Here is a 14,983-nt window from a genome sequence, read left to right on the forward strand (position 1 = left end):
TTGTACTGTGTCAGTCAGGAAAACAAGCGCCTGGCATGACTAAAAAGGCGGCTGATGAGGAAACTGCAAGGCCAAATAACAACATAAAGGAGACAGAATCAGAGACAGGAATCCAAGGAAGAATTTTAAAAGATTGCCTGAGTATTTAGGCATGGTGCCAGGAAAGCCAAAAGCGTGCTTAAAATTTATGTTTGCAAAGGATGACAAAGGCTTTTCCAGCTCAAGTTTTAAGTATCTTACTAAAAAAAACATTTCTGTAACCATGAATCTTGAATGAGTTGCTCAGGAAGCTTCCTTTTTTGTAGGAAAACCAGTTTCTTTCATTCTCTACTACTCCTTGTGTGAGTAAGTCAACATAAACACCTGTGTATGCAGACCCATAGAGTTCTAGGCTGAAAGAGAGGTCACCCAAGCTCTGTAACCACAGACACAGCAGACTGTTACCACACAGACACTGTGCTGGGCAGGAAACATCCCAAGAGACTTCCTCGGCTCTCGCACATTTCAGTATTTTTTAACCATTTAAAGCTTTCTACAGCCATTCAAAAGTTGAAAACAAAGATTATCCACTATAAATGATACACAGCTTCTTGACAGGAGTCTTGGGAGATTCAACTGAGTCACAAAAGTGGAAAACACTGTCTTCATAATAAGAATATAGATAGAATGTTGATAGAATGTATACAGAAAAGCCCTCTTTTCTAGACCTGCTGGCTATGTTTTCCTACACTCACCCCAACCACCACTGGGGGCTGGAGCCTACCGTAACTATGATTTTCAAAAGTTTTGGTTTGGCAAATAGTCTGTAACAGGCCAGTTATTATCTGTACCCATTTCCTATATCTTTGGTTATTGACATGGGCCTGTTGTTAATGGACTGCCAGGTTCTGAACCTTTCCTTTGGTTTGGCACATTGTACTAGATTTTCTGCTGACGGAAAATTGCAGGGAATGGAAACTCCGAGTTGTACTCAAGCTGTCTGCTGCCATTTTGAAACGGCTTCAAAAGGAAACTTACACTTCTTTTCCTCTTCCATGTGCTTTTTCTGACTCTTTGAAATCTTTCCTTGCTACCCCTGAAACAACTTCTCTCCTGCCATGCTGCTCTTCATTCAAAGCATCTTCAAGTTCTTGAATTCTCAACTACCAAGTGATAAAAAAGCAGTTAAAAGAAGTTAGGAAAGACTGCCATGGTCTTCAGCGCTGTTCACTGTTCTGTTCTGCTTTTTACAGGTGAATGTCTTCTATTAATTCTATATGGACTTAGAAAGCATTGAACACATGTAAAAATATATTAATACATAGAGTTCAAAACGGAGAGAAATAGATATGCTGACCCAAAGCACATCTTGTTGTCCTTTGATGGAGTTTGGATTTTGCTGTTTTCAATTATTTATATTACTGAAGCTTTCCAGGGGAATTCTATTTTTTTTTCAGTAGACTTGTGAAAGGATGGGCTTAACAGTAAAAGCTACACTTGCACTCAGAACTAAGCTCATGTGGAGCTTGTTCATGTACATGAACAAGAAGACAACCTTACCAGTTCTTCACCTATCAATCTCTAACTTCAAGGAATGCTAACCTTACAGCTCCTTTGTATGTTGTAAAAGTAGAGAAGGAATCAAGAAAACTGAATCATCACTACTGAATCATCACTTCAGAAATCCAAGAGCCTGTACTTAGAGAAGGTCATAAGAAAATAACTGACTGAAGAAGTGGCAGTGCTTGTTTGTGTTCCTCAGAAAACAAGGGGGAAAAAAAGATGATATTCCCTTTTGTTTTCTCATTTAGTTTTTCAAAAGTCCAATATGAAGGCTTTGGTAGTATGAGACCACTCAGCAATCATCTTACAGGTTTTTCACACTTGTTTTCTAAAATACACCCTCCTAAGTGCTTTAATAGATCAAACCCTATGTGGTACAGTTTAATAACACAAGAATTTCATATTCAGGCATACATATGACTTTTTTTTTTTTTTTGTGTATTCAAACTTCTCTGGTAACTGCAGATATAATAGCTTTGAAGCTGAAATGTACTCTGAATAATTACATTTGGAACTGCAGTCTCAGGATGCATTAATATCTCACACCTAGAGAAGTTGGATGTATGCACTCTATCCCCAAAATTACCTAAGTACCCATTGCAAAGATATAGGACAGGCTATTTGAACAGTTTAACTATTGTGAAACATTTCTTTTCCCCTCACTGTTTCAATACTACTTTGAATTCTCAAACGTAAAAATGAGACATTTGGTTTTAATATTTATTCTATTAACTTGATAGTCCCCTGAAAACAGGAGATATTTTTCTATTATCTTTTACAATTTTGACACTCATTGCAAAAATCTATTCAGTGTTTTTAATGGAGCAAGGAAGTCTTAGCATTTTTTGAAGATTGTACATTTACAAGTTCATCTTCTGTTTTACTGCAAACTTCTACCAAATATTTCATTAAAAGTTTACCTGCATGGTTTCTGTAGTGCATTTACATTCTGTATGTGCTACTCTTGCTGCTGCAGCGTTTTCCTCCAGTTCCTTTATTTTCAGTGTAGCTGCCTAAAAGTACATTTTGAAAACATTGAAGTCCAGAAAGATGATAACATCGTGCAAAGACAACTTTAATTGTTCCGTTTATTAGGTCTCCATAAACCAACCTGTGGTATCGGAACAACTTGCACTTTGGAACTGTGAAAACTGGTATCAATCAATAAATAAAGGAAAACAATTACATATCCACAATATTAAAATAAAATTTTTGCTTAGTTAAAGAAATTGATGTAGGATTATGTTCTTGCTGCATTTTTTATACTCACAGATACCTATCTTCATATAAAGGCCTGGACATGGAATTTTAATCGAAAAAATGCTTTTAGCAAAAGCAGGAACTACAGAGTTGCTATAATAGAAATTCACATGCAATTTTAACTACACTGTTTTCTATCCAAAAATATCTTTTCACTTAAGATTGATGACTGATTTGAAAAGAACAATACACCCCAAAATTACTCCTGCCTTCAAGTGATACAACAAAGATCAAAAAAAAGACATTGATATTAAAAGTCATTTAAGACACCTGAAGTTAGACAGATATAGGTGAAGTCATTGATTTTGGACAGGTAAAGCAAAAGAGCAAGTATGTGAGACTGAATCTGACTCTAAGCACTTCAGTTAGGGAAATATTAACTGGAAAAAAAATAAATAGAAATACAAGCTGTTGGCAGTAAATTTAAACTCTGTATAATCTCACACATTCTCAAAACGAAATAACTGAGAAACAGAGATCTGTGGAAGGCCTGTTAAAGAGAAAGTCACAGCACAGAGCTTACCAAACCTACTCCACAACAGCATCAGCCAAAAGGCTTAAGCTTTTCCTCCTCCCAAAAGACCTATCTGCATAACATGCTTTTATTAGGAAAAAAAAAAAAAAAAAAAAAAAGGTCACAAATCCTGCACAAATACTCCCTCTATACCTCCACATTACCAGTCTCAGGTCAGGCTCGCAGCATTCACCTGTGAATGCACCTTTCCTGCGAAACTGACCCTCCACATTTTGTTAATCAAACACAAGGCACACAAAGTCTACCTCAGAGGTTCCACCCTCAAAAATGAAACTGCTCAGTTGTGCCAGTGCTTGCTGAGGCTCCCAGCAGCAGGCAGAAAGCTTTACCTCCAGTTCTTTGATGAGCCTCTCCTGCTGTTTATCCTTGAAATCCAGGCGGTCGGCCTGGAGCTTCAGCATCTTGCTGCAGCCGTGGTGCTCAATCTCCATATCATTGAAATTCCCAAGCATGCTTTGCAGGGCAGCATTAGTTTTCTAAAGATAAACAGGTAACTGAATAAATAAATACATCAAGAGGTACTTTTACTAAGATCTCTCTACTGCAGTAGAGAGTTCAACAGAGGAGTGGAGGCCGCATCAGAAGATGTTAGAAGTTTAAAATCGAAGACGCCGGCACATGTCAACAGAAGTGTTTACCCAACAGCAGACATGCTTTTAACCCACCACCAAGAAAACTCTATTGGCCCCAAAATCACTGTGAACATGACCTCCTGTGGTAACACTAAAATCAGAGCCAGAGCTCCACAGGAAATCTCTCCCTAAGAGTACAGCCCTTCCAGTCTCTTCTGTCTCCCAACTCAGTGGCAAAGATAGAAAAAGGGTGCATTTGTTGAAATGGCACATGGGGACAGATGTTCATTTTTTTTCTGATTTTGATTGCTAAAACTTCAAATCAGATGTTTTTAAAAACAGTAACTCCTACAGACTAAATCATTTTAATTTCTGCTATTCTGGAAAGGATTTTCTTCTTTCTAGAAACTGAATTACTTAAAAAACTTATGAAATATGAAGTCCTCAGTAGAATAAAATAAGCTGATCCCCACATCAATTTCTGCATACAGAAATTGAACTAAGCTACAGGTTGGAAGAATTACTGACATTACTGGACCCTGTAGGTCTGTGAAATCACTGCTACAGAATCCCCACAGTCCATATGAATTTGGACTAAATTTAAGCTAATCCTCTAGCTGTGCATGTCCAGCAAGACAGGTTTCTTCCCTTTGGAATGCAAAATCAAAACATAAGTAATAAATGAAATAAATAAATAAACCAAATAAATAAATAAACCAAATAATAAATAAAACAAACAAACCAAAAGTAACAATTTCTATGGAACTATACCTGGAAAGATATAGAAATATTTATTTTTTTCAGGTTTATCTTCCAGATAGTAACAAAAGTGAATTGGGAAACGTGAAACAATTAACAGATAGTTTGTTGTAAAGTACTACCAAAAATGTTAGAACTTTTTATACTGGAAATGTGATTAACATTTGCAAACTAAAATTGTCATGAGTGCATCAAGCTCATTAAACAAGTCAGCAGGAGCTGCAGAATTTCAGAGTTTTGAGGATTTTTGGAACTTTTTGGAGGCCGTATGACTGTTTAAAACTCTGTATTCTGAGGGAAAAAAGGTGAAGGGATACGGTCTCCTGTGTAACCACGAGGTGAAGCTATTGCCTTTCCCATCGAACTCCAGCCCCTCCTATCCCGGGCCAGGATACACCCAACAGAGCTCATCATGAATCTGCCACAAAGCAGAGGGAGACTTTTCCTGCGTGTCCCAGAGACACGTCTCAGTGCTCTGTGACTCCACTCCCATGCCTGCCTCAGCATTTTCCCAGCCAAGTTCAGAATTACAGTTTATGAAGTGCAGTTTTCCCAGCCAGGATTTGCCTACATGCTCAGAATCCCACTTCTCTGCACGTATTAAGACCACAATTAAATCTCTTTAGCTTTCATTTATAGCTCAGAATAACTACAGGAGATTTCAACCAAGCCTGTAAATACACAACACACAAGACTGCAACGCATTCAAAGTCATAATTTATAAACCCACATGTTTCTGATGTTTATCTGACAAGTTTAAATCAATTAAGCTTTCAATGCAGTCAAGTCCAGATGTAAGATTTTTTTATTTCCCGGAACTTTATAACTATACATGACATAACTGTAGGGTGATGGGCAGAGGAGCAGCTACAAAAGCAAAGGGGAAAAACGGAACGTTTTTACTGCTGAAGGCAGGTTAGGGTTTGGCACCTGTTAGTGAATCACATTTGCCTTTCAGAGAGTTTTGAAGGTTCTGAAAGACTTCTGAGTTCAGAGCCGTCAAGATCCTGAAAGCCTACAGCTCACGCTGCCCTGTTTAATGAGCTAGATATATTCATGGCAATCTTAGGCTACTCATGTCAATTACATTTCCTAAAATTTGGTAGCTTTAATACATCTACCCAGAAAGCCTCTTCCTCTACAACCACTGGCAGAGAACACTGCCAGGGAACTGACAGAGAACACAATGCCCTGAGCCACACACTGCTCCTTTTGTCCTTTTTCGAGGACAAACATCACTTGACAGAGCATAGCGTACTTTTTCAACGTTGATCTTTTGCTGCCGCATTAAAGTCTCTGAAGGCAGCTTCTACAAAACACTGTACACAACAGAAGGCAATACCCTTCCAGAGCCTCCTCAAACCAACTCAGCCAACCTACTGTTAGCCAGAACTCAGAGCTTACCCTGCTTGCAGCTGGCAACTTAAAAAAGAAAACTCTATCTAAAAACAGGCTTCTTCACAGCCTGTATCTTGCCCTACCTTTATAAGAATCAGCTTTGAATAAAAACTGACTTGTGTTGCTGCTTGTTTTGAGAAGGATCTTAGGTCCTGTCCACAAGCTCCTCTCTTGACCACTGTGTACTGATAACTTGGCTTAGGTGTTTACCATGCCAACCAGCCACAACACATTCCATCAAAGCCCCAAACCAGTGTTACACACTAAGTGTAACTTCATAAAGCTGTAACCTTCAGGACTATTCTGCAGTACTTAGCTATTTGGAGAATTTTTTTTCCCCTTAAACCAGAAAAACTCCAACCCACCACATACTTTGCACCAAAAACCTTTCAGCCAGCATCTCATGGAACTTTCCACCTTTTCATATATCATACCTGACAAGCCTTTTCTGCTTCAGTTTTTTCTTTGAAAAGGAATTCCAGTTCAGCAAGGTGTACTCTGTGTATGTTATCCCTCTCCACTGCAAATCTTTGTTTCTCCTCTTCCCACTGCCTCTGAGCACTGTGAACCATTTTCTCAGTCTGTGCTGCTTTCTGCTGGTATTTGTCATCGAGTACTGTTATTCACAAAAAAAAAAAAAAAAAAAAAAAAAAAAAAGAGAAAAATAGCTCTGCAAATAAGCATGTTCAGAAAAAAAATAAGCTATAATTAACCTATGTTTATCAGTGTATTGGGATATCCTGTGACACACTGGAACATTAACACTTTCACTTTCACTACAGAGAAGCAGCCACATTTTGTCATCCTGTAGCATCTTTCACAGAAGGTCATGGAAATGCTTTGGAGATTTCTACAAATGAAAGCTCTTCTCCCTTTGGAAAGGAATAAAAATTCAACTCTTTCAAGTGAGGCCTCTATAGGATGAGGAACTTACTTGCATTTTTCTGCAACACTTGGCTAGCTTATTTCCAAATATCTACGTGAAAATTTAGTCTGTATCAATTCATTTCAAGCTCAGTTTAAGGAACGGTAAAGACAGAGACCGGCCACATGAAAAAGACTCTAGGAAAACCTCAGGCAGGTTGGGTGAATGAGCAAAGGTTTGGCTTTTCTGGGGAAGTTTACTGCTGCCCAAGTGATTTAAATCTTCAGCCCAGCAACTGCCCCAAGACAGGGAAATAGTGGATCTACTTCTCTGTGAAAGCTTCAATGCCAAGGAAAAGTTCTTTTCCTAAAAGCAGTTTTACTAGGAACTTTGCTTCATTTCACAATCTCAGCCAAAATATTTTGTATTAGCTTTTAATGTTGCTGAGTACAGCTAGCTATGTTGACATTTATGTGATCACCACTTTCTAATAGATTTTTACTTCAAACTCATCCCATTCTTCTGAAATTTCTTCCTAGCTGGAGAAGGGTGAAACAACCAGAAGAGACATGGTGGGAAAACACAGAGAATTAGTGGACACAATGATGGGGAACACCTGTCAGATGTCAGGAAGTCGAGCCTCAAGAAGAACAGCGGAAAAACAGTTTGGAGAAAATACTAAAGACAGGGCACAAGTGAGGTGCTCTGTCCAAGAATTTGAAATTGTATGAAAAACACCGCACGAGGTGAGCAAGGCCCCACGAGACCAGGAAGAAGAAGCGGTAAGTTAAAAACTGAAAAAGAAATGAGAAGCAACACCACGACTATTTGGCTTCTTTGACATGTGTCACGATAAAAACAAAACAGGAGAAAAAACCCCAACAAAGAACAAAACAAAACTAACAAAAAACCCCAGCCAAACAAACAACAGTTTGAGGAATTTAAACCAACCGAGATTTTTGTAATTTGTGTGTTCTCCAAATGAATGAAAGTGCAGATTTCTTATTATCTTTAAAAAAATCTGGCAGTATAAGCGCACTTGCAAGTTTCAGAGTCTCCTTCCATCCTTGCAAGGTTACAAAGTCCAGGAGTGCTCCAGTCTTTTCAGTGAACACCAAAGGTTCACAAATACATCTCCTGTACTAAATTTAAAGAGTATTAGACTTACTTAGGTAACAAAAAAAAAAATGCATCTCCCCAGCTTTTAAGTGTGAGAAATACCTCCCTGTTTGAGAAGGATTAAGAAAACTGGAGTTTCTGAATGCAAAACTAATAGGGGGGAAAATATGTAGGTAAAACCCCTCCTTTCCACATACTCCTATCATAACACACGTTATTTGTATAAAAACAAAACCAAAGATGACATGAAGAGGCCAGATATGAGCAATGAATAGCTAGAAATATCTGAAAAGGTGAAAGGAAAAAGCAGCACAATGAGAGCTCTTGGGGGGAAAGAAAAAGTTTTTGGAAAGAATGTAAACTAATAAACAGGATTAGATTTTATTTTTCTTTTCCCCTGAAATGTAGAGGGAAGAACTGCTGGCATCGTGATAAGCAGGAAGTGGAGAGGGACACCTTAATTACAGTTCTGTACACACCAAGGGAAGGAAGAACAGAAGGTAAGGAGCAAGAGGGAAAAAAAGGAATTTATAGGTTTAGCAGGTTATATTGAATTCATATGAGACTGCAAGGGCTTTCTAAACTCTTAGGAGCTTACAGAAGCAGATGAGCAAGACATGGGAAAATAAGAGACTTTCAAAAAAGGCTGTAACCGTAAAACCTTGTGCAATCTCTGCTTGCTTTCATGACTTGGGACTGATGTAGCCTCTGGTCTATGATTTTTGGGTTTTTATTACCTTGAAGTTCCAAAAGTTTGCTTGTTACATCCCACAACTCGTCCTCTGCAGAATGCAGCTGTATATGAGCCTCTTTTCTAGTAAATGACCTTGCACTCTCCAGATGCTGATGAAGAGCTTCTCCTCTCTCACGTTTCAACCTTAATTCCATTTTTTTTTATAGTGAGATATCTAGAAAATAAATATTTCAGAAATTGCATTCACAGCTGCCATCTTATTCCATCTGAATTTGAAGTACAGTCCTGAAACTGCACATTTTAGATACTTTTTTTTTGCAAACTGATCCTGTTCCCAGATGACTTTCATGTACCTCGAATATACCTCTCTGTTTTTTCAAAGATACTCTGCCTTAAGAAAATAAAAACTACAATTATATTCCACAGGCAATTTTCTGGTAACTGCATTTAGCCACTAGAAAAGCAGTTGTGTTGGGATACTAGATTATCAGACACCTGGTGACTCACTATGTAAACACAAACTTCAGTCCAATGACGTCCAGCAGTCATAATAGCAGTTAATAGCAGTATGCTATTAAACACGACAAACAGAACAAAGAAAAGGCTTCCAAATGGCTCTTATCTGGTGCAAGAAAGCTAGTCTAGTCACTGCTGCCAAAAACTGGACCCAGGAAAACACATTCAAGCCATTTGAATGCAAGAAGGTGGAAAGTAAAACATGCACTTCTTCAGAACATCTACAAAGCAGCAGCCTCCTTATAACCAGGAGCTCCAGTCATGGGAAATAATTGAACCCCATTACAAAGGTTTTCCCTGATGCTCTTGTGGCAAACTGGTACCTAAATGAAGCAGCAGTGAAAAAATACTTCATTAAAATTTTCTTTCATTTGAATTTTATTACTGCTCTAAGTAACAATTCTGCTCTGAGGAGTTTGTTAGGGGCAGCTGGTGCGGGTGCTCATTCATCTGCCTTCCACTAAATACAGCCAATAAACCAAGTTTGTTGTTCCCTATCCGTTTATTTAGAGATTCCTGCTTCTCCCACAGTGACTTGCTCTTGTCGGGCTCCCACTGCTCCATCAGCTGTGGGGTGATTCTGTAAAATGGATCCCTGGAATTACTGGGATTAAAACACTCAAACAAACCACATCTTACATCAAGAATTCCAAAACTAGGGGTGCAAAATGTTCTTCTGCATGACTTTGCTCTTGTGAAGTGCTCAAGTTTCTTGCACACACCTTCAACTATTAGCAATGACGCTAGAAGTGATATCAGTTCCTACGGACAGGCGAAAGATGTCTGTACAATGCTACTTCGATATTTTCCAACTACTGAATGTGATTTTGAGTCACCTGATGAGAGGATTATTTCAAGGAAACAAATTACACTTATTCCAAGGGTAAAATAAAGCAAACAAACAAACAAGAAAAGTCCTTACCTCTTGATTGCGTTGATTGTATAATTCCAAATTTCTTTTCTCCAGCCTATGGAGTTTTCTTCTCAGATCTTCAGCAGTGTCCATTTCTAGTTGATTTCTATCCTGAGACAACTGGAACTCTTCTATATCATTATCTGAGCTGAAAAATGTGTTTTGAAAAAACATGAGCATTCCTTTGACATTTGAATGCTTCTTTACTTCAATTACCCAATCATGGGTCCAGGGTTTTAAACCTTCACGTAAGTAAAATTATTTGGTGCAGTTTTCACTTTACTATTGCTCTCTGAAGGAAGGATTCTATAGAATTGCGCCAGATTATAAAGATTATATAGAATTGTGCAAGATAAGAGAGATGTGGCAGCAGGAACTTTAAAGAGAGATTCACCTTGGATTAACAAAGTTGATTTAAGCGTAACGCATTCATTACTATTTTTCAGTATCTTATCTGTTTCTGACAATGAACTTCCTTCATTTTTGATAATTAACTTCCAGGAGGCATAAAAACATAATTCCAATTATGCAAGTTAAAACGACTGGCAAGCTTTTTGTCTCCACAATAAGTCTCATTTTTTAACATTAGTTACTGTCTCAAAACCATCTCTGTCATGAATCAAATGCACAGATGTGGGAAAAAACCTCTCTTTTACATGCTTTGTCTTCAGAGATACATTCAAACTACAGACATGCAACTGATCACAAACACAACACAAATTGAAGGTTTAGTCCTCCAAACTGCCCTGTTCTATCGTAATTTCCACTACTATTGCAGTTAAAACAAAATCTACTTGGCAATTAACGAAATCAGCCCTCAAGCACCGCAAACAATAACAATAAGAGTCCAAACCAAGTTTCTATACGTAAAGTGAAAAATGCATACAAAGAATATATAAAATTGTATATATACACACTCACACAAATATGTATATATACATATAAATAAGTATATATCAAAAAGTATTCATTAACCTGTTGAGTAATTTTAAGTGAAATTATTATAACTTCAAACTGGAAAAGTTTTAAGTTTTAAGTTATTTCAGTTCTTGAAAATCAGTGTTTACATTATTTGATATGTTCATTTTGACGTTATTTTAAGTATGTAAGACTGCAATAATTATTTTCTCCAGACAAAAGTGCAAGAGTTTATGGGCAATACATGTGAAATACACTGATAAAAGAAACATGATTAAATTAAGCACTAAACTGGTATCCTATATTACAGAAATAGAAGTACTAAAATACTTTACCTTTGTCTACATGAAGTATTTTGTACAGAAATAACACTGTACTGGCATTTAATTAATAGCTCTTTCTAAATAAAAAGTGACCACTTTATCTATAGATTTGTGTCTAGGCACAATTAACGTTTTTCATGACCAAAAATTACCCAATGACATATGTTTTCACATGTTTTTTTTTTTGACTGGCCAAAGAGACACAAGTGCCATCAACAAGGGGGATCGGTAACTTAGATTAAATCTTGTCTTTAAAGACATTACTACTATTAAAGAGTGAAGTTTCATTTTTTTAGCTGCCGACCATAAATATTTTATAATTGAACAAATACTAAGTGTGTTCCCATTTAAAAAGAAGACAGACTTCATCTGTCAGATCAGAACATCTATACGTAATCAGAAATTGTTCCACAAGGTGCCATCTTCTTAACATATTTGATGTATTTAATAAATGTAGGAGATAATAATCATTAAAACCTGCATGCACTGCAAGAAAACCACAAGCTCATTATTGGTTTTCAGTACTTACTACCAGAGCCATACTCAGAGCAAGCAACATGACTCAAAGAGCAAGAGATCAACAACAATTAAAATCACTTTTTTAAATGCAACTCAGGTACTGCAATAAGAAGATTTGGAAATAAGTGGAACCTGAGCATCCAGAGCATCTATAAGCTGAAGAAAATATTGTTTGTGCCCATCATGTTATAGCTTTGAGTGACTGTTTTTCCTCCCTTTCTGGGGAAAACACAGAAGAAATAAGGGCAAGTAATTTTATTTGGAGATGATGAACGAACTGCCAATCTCAGCTGAAAATAGATAAAAGCCAGGCAGCACCAAGGGGGAAAAAGGAAACCCAAACTGAAAACTGGGGAAGACTTGGTCCAAGAAACACGGGTGATGGAAAGGGACCATTTATTTGGTCTGTAGGCAGCAGGAGAATCATTTGCCTTCTTTTAACTTGGTGAGATTTACCATTATTTTCATGGAGACCACACAGAATGAAAGCAAGAGAATAACCATTCTTTGTAAAAACCTTTAAGGCTTTAATTAAATTACATTGGTTTGTATGGCAGTGAGAATTAAAGAAATCTGTTTCTTTCAGCTCTCCTATGAAATATCCACCAACAAAAAATCATAAGGGAAAGACACATAAAAACTTACTCATAGGAGAAACTAACTATGCAATTAACTATTCTGCTTAACTGAATCTGTGGGAGCACTGTGGGGGAGAATAAAAAAACAAATCTATACCATGCACAAACGATATGACACCACAAGCATTAGTAAATTAAGGATGCTATGGAAATGAAAAATGTGTATTAGAGCATTAAAACAGAGAACATAATACTAAGTACTGGCAAAAAAAAGCATTAGACACCTTTTGAAATAGCTTATGCACCACTTCTGAAGTCACAATACAATTGATGGAAACTTAAAAACATATATCAGAAAACCCTGATTTTTTTCTTAGTATAGAACAAAAAAAAAAAAAAAAAAAAAAAAAAAAAAAAAAAGCCCCAAACCAACAAAAAAACAAACAAATGAAAAAATCCCCAGCCAGCCCGTGCCAGCACTGTTGAACTATTGCTTATGTTACCCACTTCATTTTGGTTGTCTACTTACACATTTTCAAATAAATTAGAAACTAGCCCGAAGAATTTTTGTTTCTGTGATACTTTCTTTAATTGTCACAGCATGGCCAGCAAATGCAGGACTTTATGAAAGCTTCCTACTACCACTTCTAGGAGATTTTTCCTTCCATCTTCATGTAACAGCTAGAAGTGCTACAGCCATAAAGCTCTCAGAAGATTCAGTCAAAGACAAAACCACACAAAGTCCCTGGAAGGTTTCAAAGTATGCACAATTTGCAGTCTAACAAAATTCAGAGAATGTTTTCTACATCCATTTTCATATATTAGTAGCTCATTAACCCTTGCTATTGATCTAAAATATGTTTTTTACCAACTACAGCTTTTAATAAGACACCATTTTAGCAGGACTTTAAGAATCTTCTATTAAGCACATGAAATAGCTCTTGAGTTCTGCATTGCAAGAAGGTATTTTGTAGCTCAAAACCTTAATTCTCAGTGTTCAGTTCACAAGTCTGTTGGTTACAGTCAGCACTGACCATTGCAGAAAAGCAGCTTTTCACTACCTTCAGTTCCACAGCTGGCAGAAAATGCAGAATAATTTTGCAATTTAGAGAAATGTTCTTTCACTTACTACCTAGCAGTGTAATTTTGCAAAACTTCTGCAGCTCAGGGAGCAGACTGCAGTCTGATTTTCTAACCAAAGTCTGTATTTGTGGAATTTTGCTGTTCCCATATAACAGGCAGTTTTGTACAGACTAAAGAGAGACAAATAGTTTGTGTCAAACTCTTATAAAGTTATAAAACACAGGGGTCATGGTAAGACTTACAGCCAACCTCTACCACCTCAATAAATGTGGAAAACCCTCCTGTGCCTCCTGGGCAGTGCTCCTGTGTGCTGGCAGAAACTATCTCTACCTCCTGATGGCTCTATGACAGCTCACATCTACCACACCACATCTGCTTCCTGCTCAGCACTAATTGCATCATTTCAGGCATCTAGAAAATAAATAAGCCACAAAAGCGGGAATTAAACTGCTACACTTAAAATCCAGAACTGGACCTCACCAATCAGCTTCCCAGGAAGTGATGTTGTCTGAAGGGGGTGAACTCATGGTGTCCAAACTGCGGTTTTTTTACGTCTATAAACTGCAGAGAATTAAGAACATAGTTAGCCATACATCCTTTTACTTGATGAGCTTCAGAGATAAGCCTCTTCTATATCATAAAACCATCAAGGCCACTAGCAGAGACATGCTTTACTTTATTTGTCAACATACTAAAATACTGATCTTTTAACCACTCATACTACCATTCCACGTGAACAATTACCACAACTTCAATCTGGCATCGGCTTAAGAAAATAGAATTGTACTGCTAGTCCTCTAAGCCTGAATATCGTAGAGAAATAAATAAATATATATATAGCAGAATATCCACCGTCAGAGTTTTCAGAACACCAATAAAAAAATGTTATGGTTGCGTAGATTGAACTACGTTCTCCTAAGCAGATTACAAACTCTGCTTCTCTTCAAAACAATTCTACACAATTCTAAGGGAGATAAACAAAGGTACAACGATTTTTTAAGTAGATAAAATATCCAAGGTTGCCTGCCTAACAGAACACTTGCTGTGTTAAAGGCTGCTAAGTCTTTCACAAATTGCACAGAATTTTTGCATGAAGATGTAGCCCTGAGAACTAAGAAAATCATTTTTCACAGCATCATTCTTTTTATTATTGCAACCTACACCAAACTCTCATAATGCAAACAAAATTGTAGTTTCATAACGCTTATCAAGAGTTAAGATCAAAACAATCAAAAAACAAATCATTCAAACACAATCAAAATATCAAAATGTTTTCTGTCACATCCACATCATTCTGAAGTTTTAAAACTTCTTTCAATGACTCTGAAGTCACATAGAGGAAAAGAAAAATCTAATTCTGAAGAGTGTCACCTGGGAATGCTAAAGATT

At 37.1% G+C, this 14,983-nt stretch overlaps 2 protein-coding genes and 1 long non-coding RNA gene across 3 annotated transcripts in view; 2 read left to right on the forward strand and 1 right to left on the reverse strand.

The window, feature by feature from the left end:
• The window catches only part of LOC137467702 (uncharacterized), a 271,260-nt gene that overhangs the window by 101,469 nt on the left and 154,808 nt on the right, over positions 1–14,983 (forward strand). The gene's annotated exons all lie outside the window — the stretch shown is intronic.
• LOC137467704 (serine/threonine-protein kinase PAK 1-like) overlaps positions 1–14,983 on the forward strand; it is a 40,510-nt gene that overhangs the window by 18,667 nt on the left and 6,860 nt on the right. The gene's annotated exons all lie outside the window — the stretch shown is intronic.
• Positions 1,132–3,774, reverse strand: LOC137467709 (uncharacterized). Its single transcript, XR_010995601.1, has 3 exons — positions 3,667–3,774; positions 2,463–2,555; positions 1,132–1,142 (listed from the first exon to the last, which is right to left on the reverse strand). It is a non-coding gene; the product is annotated as an uncharacterized lncRNA (long non-coding RNA).

Source organism: Anomalospiza imberbis, unplaced genomic scaffold, assembly GCF_031753505.1.
Source record: "Anomalospiza imberbis isolate Cuckoo-Finch-1a 21T00152 unplaced genomic scaffold, ASM3175350v1 scaffold_76, whole genome shotgun sequence".
NCBI classification, from domain to species: Eukaryota; Metazoa; Chordata; class Aves; order Passeriformes; family Viduidae; genus Anomalospiza; species Anomalospiza imberbis.